Here is a 10,267-nt window from a genome sequence, read left to right as displayed (position 1 = left end):
GGATTTCTTTTGTGGGGGGGTAGTGAAGATGTTCTGGAATTAGATGGTGAAGATGGCTACACAGCTTTATGAATTTCCTACAAACTACTGAATCTACATTTTCATCTGGAAAATGTTACAGTACATAAATTATATCTTAATAAAATTTTTAAAATAAAATTAGGCAAGCACTATTAACAATAAATTCATAGAAAAATATGAATAGTGCTAAAGAAGAAATCCAAATGGCCAACACACACATGAAAAAATGTTCAGGATCACTAGCCATCAGGGAAATGCAAATCAAAACCACAATGAGGTTTCACTTCACCCTGGTTAGCATGGCTTTCATACAGAAATCAACAAACAACAAATGCTGGAGAGGATGTGGGGGAAAAGGCATACTAATCCACTGTTGGTGGGAATGCAAACTGGTGAAGCCACTATGGAAGACAGTTTGGAGATACCTCAGAAATCTGAACATAGCCCTACCATATGACCTAGCCATCCCACTCCTTGGAATTTACCCAAAGGAGATGAAATCAGTAAAGAAAAGTGTTATCTGCACCTCCATGTTTATTGCAGTTCACTTCACAATAGCTAAGACATGGAATCAACCTAAATGCCTATCAACAGAAGACTGGATAAAGAAATTATGGGATATGTACTCTATGGAATACAATACAGTGGTAAAAAAAAATAAGAAATCCGGTCATCTGCAACAAAATGGAGGAATCTGGAAAACATCATACTGAGCGAAATAAGCCAGTTCCAAAGGGACGAATATCATATGTTCTCCCTGATCCATGGCAACTAACTGAATACCTAAAAGGAAACCTGAAGAAGTGAAATTGACACTATGAGAAGCAATGACTTGATCAGCCCTTACACTGACTGTCAAGGAACAGCTTACTATTTTACTCTTTTTACTATTTTCTTTTTCTACTTGATACCATTGGTTGAACCCTTTACTTAACACAGAATCATTCTTAGGTGTTTAAATCCAATTGAAAATTGATCCCTGTTAAAAATAAGAGGAGAATAAGAGAGGGAGGATATGTACTCTTCAGAACATATTCCCTCAGACTTACCCCTAAGGGTAAAGCTAAAAACTTGCCATGGCACTTCAAATCCCATTAAGTTGGCAGGTACCAATACCATCTTACTAGTTAAAGTGATCATTTTAAGTGCATAACTGATCATAAAGACAGGAATAAGTATCAAAGAGATCACATAAATAAGACCAAGTGTCTGCTCATAGAATGACAAATGCCCTAAACAGCACTCTGGCCTCAGAATCAGCCCTTAAGGCATTTGGATCTGGCTAAAAAGCCCATCAGATAATTTCAGGCATGGAAAGCCAGGACACTGTGGCAAAAAGTGACCTACATGTAAGATCTCTGCAAGTGAGATCCCAGTGGAAAGAAGCAGTCATCAAAGGAGGTACTGTTCTCTGAAGGGAGGAAACAGCTTCCACTTTGATTATAGCCCTGTAGAAATAATATCAGAATTTGTGGACTCAAAAGGCTTCCAGGGGCTGGTGCTGTGGCGCAGCAGGTTAACGCCCTGGCCTGAAGTGCCAGCATCCCATATGGGTGCTGGTTCGAGTCCCGGCTGTTCTACTTCTGATCCAGCTCTCTGCTATGGCCTGGGAAAACAGTAGAAGATGGCCCAAGTGCTTGGGCCCCTGCACCCAAGTGGGTGACCCAGAGGAAGCTCCTGGCTCCTGGCTTCGGATCGGTGCAGCTCCAGCCATTGCAGCCAACTGGGGAGTGAACCACCCGATGGAAGACTTCTCTCTCTCTCTCTGCCTCTCCTCTCTCTGTGTAACTCTGACTTTCACATAAATAAATAAATTTTAAAAAAGGCTTCCATAGCATTGGCAGCTCATGACAAGAGCCTCGGGTGATCACTGACGTCATAAATAAGAGTGTCAATTGTTAAATCAACAACAGGAGTCACTGTGCACTTGCTCCTCATGTAGGACCTCTGACCTTAATGTGTTGTACTATGAGAGTTAACAGTAAAACTAGTCTTCAAACAGTACTTTATACTTTGTGTGTCTGTGTGGGTGCTAACTATTGAAATCTTTACTTAGTATAGAGTTGCTCTTCTGTATATAAAGATAATTAAAAATGAATCTTAATGAAGAATGGGATGGGAGAGGGAGTAGGAGGTGGGATGGGAGTGGAGGTGGGTGTGCGGGTATTGGGGGGGGAGAAGAACCGCTATAATCCAAAAGCTGTACCTATGAAATTTATATTTATTAAATAAAAGCTTTCTAAAAAAATAAAAGCAGCATTACTTACAAAAAATACGAAAAGTACTACAATTAAACTGAAACAATTATTGAGATTCTCAGATGATCAGAAATGTTAAAGATAAATAATTAAGTGTGTTCACCCAACTGAAAGAAATATAGAAAAATAAGTATTCGAATATATATTAGAAATAAGTGTGTATTGGTACAACCTCTTGGGAGGGCAATATGACCATGTTTATCAAGATTTCAAATATGCACATTCATTTGGTGACTCAGAATCCTGCTATGTAATAAGTGGAAGGCTGTCTCCCAAAGAGCTTTGCTGAAGACCTAACCCCCAGTACCTGTGAAGGGACTTTATTTGGAAATAGTGTTTTTGTAGATGTTATCAAGATGATGTCAGAAGTGCTAGAATGTACTCTAAACCCAATGACTGGTGTCCTTACGAATAGAGGAAGGTTTGGAGATACACAGATTCACACATAGAGAAGATGGCCACATAAAGACAGAGGTCTAGATTGGAGTGATGCACTACAAGGCAAGGGATGCCAAGGATTTCCAGGAGCTACATGAAGCTTGGAAAAGCCAAGGAAGGATTCTTTCTGAGAGACTTCAGAGGAGGCATGGCCTTGTCAATACCTTAATTTAGAAATTCTAGCCTCCCTAACTGGAACAGAATACATTTTTGTTCTTTTAAGTAACCAGGTTTTGGTAATTCATGGCAGCCCTTGTAAACTAATACACCTTGCTAAGAATCTATTCTACGTACTTGTAGAAGCAGCAAAGATAATTAAGATGGACTAGTGAGCTCATTGCAACATTCTTTATAATCTCAAAAATCTACAGGTGGGGCCAGCACTGTGGCATAGCAGGTTAAGCCACCATCTGCAGGGCTGCCAGTCACTTCCAATCCAGCTCCCTGCTAATGCACCCAGGAAAGCAGCAGAAGATGGCCCAAGTCCCTGGGCCCTTGCACCCACATGGGAGACTGAAAGAAGCTCCTGGCTCCTGCCTTCAGCCTGGTCCAGCGCAGTGAACCAGCTGATGGAAGACCTCTCTCCGTGTGTGTGTGTCTCCCTTTTCTCTCTAACTCTGCCTTTCAAATAAATAAATAAATATTTTTAAAAAGTTTTTGGACTGACAAGGAAGTACATATATGTTACATTTCTAAATAAAAGGAGCAAATAATAAACATATGAATAAATTTTAGTCTATTTGGGCTGCTAGAACAATATACCATAGACGAGGTGGCTTATAAATAGTAGGAATTTATTTTTCACTAGTCTAGTGCCTGGGAAGTCCAAGATCAAGGCACTGGTAGATTCCGTTTCTAGAGAAAGCCAGTTTCCTGATTCGTAGACATTCCTTCTAGCTATGTCTTCACATGGTGGAAAGGGTGAGGGGTCTCTCCATGGCCTCTTGTTTTCTTTTTTCTTAAGATTTATTGATTTATTGAAAAGGCAGACTGATGGGAGGGGGAGAGAGAGAGCGAGAGAGGGAGAGAGAGGGAGAGAGAGGGAGAGAGAAGGAGAGAGAGAGAGAATGAATATCTTACATTTGCTGGTTCACTCCCCAAATGGCCACAATGGCCAGGTCTAGGCCAGACTGAAGCCAGGAATGCCATTTAGGTCTCCAATATGGGATGCAGGGGCCCAAGCACTTGAGTCATCTTCTTCTGCCTTTGCAGGTGCATTAGCAGGAAGCTGGATCTGAAGCAGAGTAGTGCAAATTCAAACTGATGCACTGATATGGGATGTCAGCATCATAAGCTGTGGCTCAACCCACTGGGCCATACTGCCAGCCCCTCTCTTGGGCCCCTTTTTAAGGGTATTCATCCCATTCATGATCTAATCACCTCCCTTAAAGGCCTCATTTCTTAACTCCATAACCTAAGGGAATTAAGATTTCAACATATTTCGGGACAGAGAATTCACCAAAGCAGAGTGTTTTTGTAAAATCATGTATTTTAATATCTTTTTTAAAAAAAAAAATTTTTTTTTGACAGGCAGAGTGGACAGTGAGAGAGAGAGAGAGAAAGGTATTCCTTTGCCGTTGGTTCACCCTCCAATGGCCGCCACGGCCAGCGCGCTGTGGCCGGCGCACCGCGCTGATCCAAAGGCAGGAGCCAGGTGCTTCTCCTGGTCTCCCATGGGGTGCAGGGCCCAAGCACTTAGGCCATCCTCCACTGCACTCCCGGGCCACAGCAGAGAGCTGGCCTGGAAGAGGGGCAACCGGGACAGAATCTGGCGCCCCGACCGGGACTAGAACCCGGTGTGCCGGCGCCACAAGGCGGAGGATTAGCCTAGTGAGCCACAGCGCCGGCCTAAAATCATGTATTTTTAAGGCTATTAAACTACATGTATATACATGCATGTATAGAATACATGTATACTATATACATACACATATACATATATATGTTAGTATATTTTTGCCAGAATAGGAAAGGCTATGAAAAATAAACTGCTAACAACAGTTAATACTGGGAACTTGTTCAGGTGAGGATTTTGCTTTACTTCCTGTTTTTGATAGATTATTTATCAGTGAAGATATATCTCTTTTGTAATGGAAAAATGTAAATACCCCTATCATACCAAAATTTTCTCAGTTGCTTAAGCTCCACTCTCTTTCATATCTCTAGCTTTTGTCCATGATTTTCCTTCTGCCTGGAATACCATCTCCAAAACCTTCACCTGGCTCCTCATCTCTGAGTCTTGGTTTCTTTATCACTTTCTTCCAGAAGCCTGTCCTAAGTACAATTGCTCTCCCTATAAGCTTGGAAAGCTGAATTAGGTGCCCTTCCCTGTGTCCTCAAACACTCTAAACTGCCTTAAGATAGAACTTATCACACACTGGTCTATGATCATTGGTTTACATGTCTCCCCCACTACACTTATGCAGTGTAGTATTCCCTCTCAATATTTGATAATCATTGAATTTATTGATTGATTTATAGATAGAACATTACTGAAAATCCTATATCTTTTATCATAAAGGGAAGAAATACACAAATGTGGAAGATATTAGAGGGAGAAAAGAAAACTAACTCAGAGATAAATTTTTAAATTCCAAATGAAAAGCTAGATGGGGAGGCAGAAGTAAAACAATCAAGATACTGAGCATATGGTTTGGAGGTGACACAAAGAATTGATTCCAATGACTGATTCCTTTAGAATAGCTTGCCTGATCCTAAAATAGATTTTAATTCCCAATATTTTACTATTGTAGAAAATGAGATGGATTAAATAATCTCCCATAAAATTAGTGATTTGAAATTAGACAGAACCATTCTTCACCTAAAGTCAAATCAGTTCCTATCTACTAAGGAACTCCTAGTCCTGAACATACATAAGACAACAGGTGAAACTTTAATCCAACACCCACAATTTCTTACTTCTTCCTTCATCTTCCACCCTATTTCCTCAAATTGCTTATAGATAGGAAGAGTGAATTGAAATACAAAGAATAGATAATTCCTACATACCCATTAACAAAATTTAAGACTATCACTTTTCTCTGATAGTATTCCCCTCTCTACTAAACCCAGGCACCTAACTCAGAGGGAAAAGTAAATGCTTTTCCGACATTAGTTCCCACACATGTTTTCTTCAACATGGCTTACCAAATTGCTTGCACACATTTTTATTTCCACTGTAAACATCTGAGAGTTCCTATTTCTGTACCTCCTCTCCAACACTGGGCATCATCACTTTCTGCCAATTTTATAGGTATGAAATGAGTTTAATTTCTATTTGATTGATTACCAGCAAACAGAGTATATAAGATATTCTAACATCTCATTCAGATTTTTTTGTATGATTGCTTAGTAATTATTTGTCATTTGTTCTCTTGGGTTATATATATTTATTTTCTTACTAATATAAATGATTTTTATATACATAACACATTCCAAGCTTTGTTACATTCATTGCAAATAAACTATTTTATGAAAAAAAAGAGATGGTCTGGGAGGGGAAAAAAAGAGATCTGAGTAACTTGAGCTGTCATAAGTTCATCACTTTAATGAAATCAATATTCTTCCCACTGTACTACTCACTCCACCACCCCAAATACATACTTAGACAACTGTATGACTTTGTTCACATTATTCTTGCAGCCCAGAATACTTTTTCACATTTTCCCCTACTCAAATCTCAGTTTGCAAACCCTTTTGACCTTGTAGTAGTTTTTGACACAGTTCACCACCACCTTCTTTGTCAACGCACTCTTCTCTTAGCTTTTCCAACACCTCAGTGTTTTCTTCCCATTTCCCTTGCCACTGTATTGCAACTGTGTTTGCCAGCTCCTCCTCCTCCATCATCTGACTTCTACTTCTGGAATTTCTACAACGTAATCTGGTGAGCCAGAGAATGAATAGAGAGGCCAGGGTTAAAGGACTGGTGTAACAATACCACAAGACAGTGAAACAATATTGATCAAGTCTCAAGCAAACGAAAAGTGTGACCCAAGAATTTTATGTCCTATCATTTTATCCTTCCACAGATTTTCTCAAGGATGCAAAGTTCAAGAAATCCAACATACTATGGAAGTGTGAAACAATTCCCTTATATTTGTATTAATAGCTTACTATGAGTACTTCTTTTAAAAAAGAAACTAGTACATGATAAAATTTAGATGACCAAGAGATATATAAAAAATCAAAAATTTAGGGAGGCAGGCATTGTGACACAGTGGCTTAAGCCACCACTTGAGAAATTCACATCCCATATCAGTGCCTGGATTTGAGTCCCCACCTCTGCTTCCAATCCAGCTTCCTGCTGATGATGACATGCTGTGAGGCAGCACAGGACTCAAATAACTTGGGTCACTGCCACCTATGTAGAAGACCCAATTTGGGTTCCCAACTCCTTGCTTCAGCCTGGCCAACTCCCAGCTGTTGTGGGCATTTGGGGTGTGACAGTGAGTGGTTCTCCTCTCTCCTCCTTCCCTCTGATTTTCAGATAAATAAATAAACATTTTTAAACAATTAGAAAAAAAGGAGATATGATAAGAAAAGTAGTGACAAGTACTGAATTCAATTAAACAAAAAAACCAAGATCAAACAACTTAGAATTCTAGGTAGAGAGGTCGGCGCTATGACATAGCAGGTAAAGCTGCCGCCTGCAGTGCCTGCATCCCATATAGGTGCTGGTTTGAGTCCCGGCTGCTCCACTTCTGATCAGGCTCTCTGTTATGGCCTGGGAAAGCAGTGGAAGATGGCCCAAATCCTTGGGCCCCTGCACCCACGTGGGAGACCCAGAAGAAGCTCCTGGCTCCTGGCTTCACTTCAGCACAGCTCCGACCCTTGTGGCCAATTGGGGAATGAACCAGCGGACAAAGACCTCTCTCTCTCTCTCTCTCTCTGCCTCTCCTTCTCTCTCTGTGTAACTCTGACTTTCAAATAAATAAATAAATCTTAAAAAAAAGAATTCTAGGTGGAGAACAGAATGTAAACATATTAAACTATGAGAAGGTAAAAATAATAATAATATAGTTAACAGAAATCAAGAGATGAGAGATGAAGTACAAGGAGGTAAAAGGGGTACATTTCCTCAGAGTTCTTATCATAGCTAATTTCTTTATACTTATAACCATATTGCACCATATATGTATCAGGCACTGTGCCAAGTATTTTATATATATATTAACTCATTTATTCCTCACAACAACCCAAAGAAGGAGATATTTATTTAGTCCTCACTCCAGAAATGAGCAAACTGAAGCACCTAGAGACTAAAAAAGAAGGTACCTCAAAAGTTCATGAAAAAATGAAGTAAAAGTAAATTTATTTTACATAGTGAAATAAGCCAGTCCCAAAAAGACAAATACCATATGTTTTCCCTGATCTGTGGTAACTAAGAGTACCAAAAATGTAACGTATAGGAGTGAAATTGACATTTTGAGATTTGATGATTGTTTATAGCCCTTGTCTCAACGGGTGAGAAATAGTTTTTTTTTTTCCTCATACTGTTTGTTGAACTCTTTACTTATAGTAGGGTTAATCTTTTGAGTATAAAATAAACTGAAAACAGATCTTTGGAAAAAATAAGAGTGGGAATAGGCGAAGGAGGAGGAAGAAGGTTGGGAACACTGGTGGGAGGGAGGGGTATGGTGGGAAGAATCACTATGGTCCTAAATCTGTATATATGAAATACATGAAATATGTATACTTTAAATAACATTTTAAAAAACCTCACATAGAAATATGATTACAGAAAATAAAATAAGCATACAAATAGTGAAAAAAGTCAATTTATTTTTGAAATCTATGCATAGTGTTTTCTTTTTTTTTTTTTTTTGACAGGCAGAGTGGACAGTGAAAGAGAGAGAGAGAGAAAGGTCTTCCTTTGCCGTTGGTTCACCCTCCAATGGCCGCCACTGCAGCCGGCGCACCGCGCTGATCCGATGGCAGGAGCCAGGATCCAGGTGCTTTTCCTGGTCTCCCATGGGGTGCAGGGCCCAAGCACCTGGGCCATCCTCCACTGCACTCCCAGGCCATAGCAGAGAGCTGGCCTGGAAGAGGGGCAACCGGGACAGAATCCGGCGCCCCAACCGGGACTAGAACCCGGTGTGCCGGCGCCGCAAGGTGGAGGATTAGCCTATTGAGCCACAGCGCCGGCCTGCATAGTGTTTTCATAACACACATTTCCCATGAACTCTCTGAAGGCCCTTGCATAAGCTGCCATCTTCACAAAGCTCATTGGCAGCACTGATTCAGGCCCAGGCAGACTAGCTGGAGAGCCCACGTGCTTAACCAGCCACCTAGGAAGTCAGTCAGCACTGTCAAAAACTGAAACATGGAGATAAAAATATAATGACTACAACCCCTTTATATATTTCAAATCTTTGATCTGAACTTTAAAACAGTCTTTCAGAGAATGCAATTCCTTGAGAGGGAAGAAACATTTATCTGAAGTTTATCAATCCCTTTGCTTTTACTTTGATTTATTTTTCTTTTGTTTGATTCATGCATTTTTGAATTTTTTAAAATTTTAGACTCTAAAAAATAAGGTCTATTTTACTTCTTATTTTTTTTTTTTTGGCAGGCAGAGTGGACAGTGAGAGAGAGACAGAGAGAAAGGTCTTCCTTTTGCCGTTGGTTTACCCTCCAATGGCCGCTGCGGCCGCTGGCCGGCGCACCGCGCTGATCCGATAGCAGGAGCCAGGTACTTATCCTGGTGCAGGGCCCAAGGACTTGAGCCATCCTCCACTGCACTCCCTGGCCACAGCAGAGAGCTGGCCTGGAAGAGGGGCAACCGGGACAGAACCCGGCGCCCCGACTGACCGGGACTAGAACCCGGTGTGCCAGCGCAGCAAGGCGGAGGATTAGCCTAGTGAGCTGCGGCGCCGGCCAGGTCTATTTTACTTCTATCAAAATTTGTCTACCTATCCATTTATTAACCCTATATCATAAAACTGAAGCCCTGAATAATGTTCATTAATCTTAGTAGCTACCATTTATTAAATGCTTAGTATCTACCAAGTATCAGAATAAGCACATTAAATGGATCACTTCATAAGTTATCACAACAACCTTAAAAATAGGTACGGTTTTTATCCTCCTTTTTTCAGATAAGGAAACTGAGGCAGGATAATGTTTACTCCTGGTTAGTGGAGGAAATATCCCCTTTTTCATATTTTCTATGTTTCTTAATTATCTTATAATGAGTATATATCTTTTTTATAAAAATATGAAATCCAGGGGGAGCATTGTGGTATAATGGGTTAAGCCACCACCTGCAATGCTGGCATCCCATATGGGTAGGGGTTCAAGTCCTGGTTGCTCCATTTCCTATCCATCTCCCTGCTAATGTGCCTGGGAAAGCAGTGGAAGATGATTCAAGTCCTTGGTCCCCTGCACCCAAGTGGGAGACCCGATGAAGCACTTGGCTCCTGACTTTGGCCTGGCCCAGCTCCAGCTGTTGTGGCCATTTGGGGAGTGAACCAGCAGATGAAGATTTCTATCTCTTTCCCTCTCTGTAACTGCCTTTCGAATAAATAAAATGAACCTTTTTTTAAAAAATG

The sequence above is a fragment of the Oryctolagus cuniculus genome, chromosome X (genome assembly GCF_051225735.1).
Source record: "Oryctolagus cuniculus isolate XC-2025 breed Fujian yellow rabbit chromosome X, ASM5122573v1, whole genome shotgun sequence".
NCBI classification, from domain to species: Eukaryota; Metazoa; Chordata; class Mammalia; order Lagomorpha; family Leporidae; genus Oryctolagus; species Oryctolagus cuniculus.
This window is presented reverse-complemented; position numbering follows the sequence as displayed.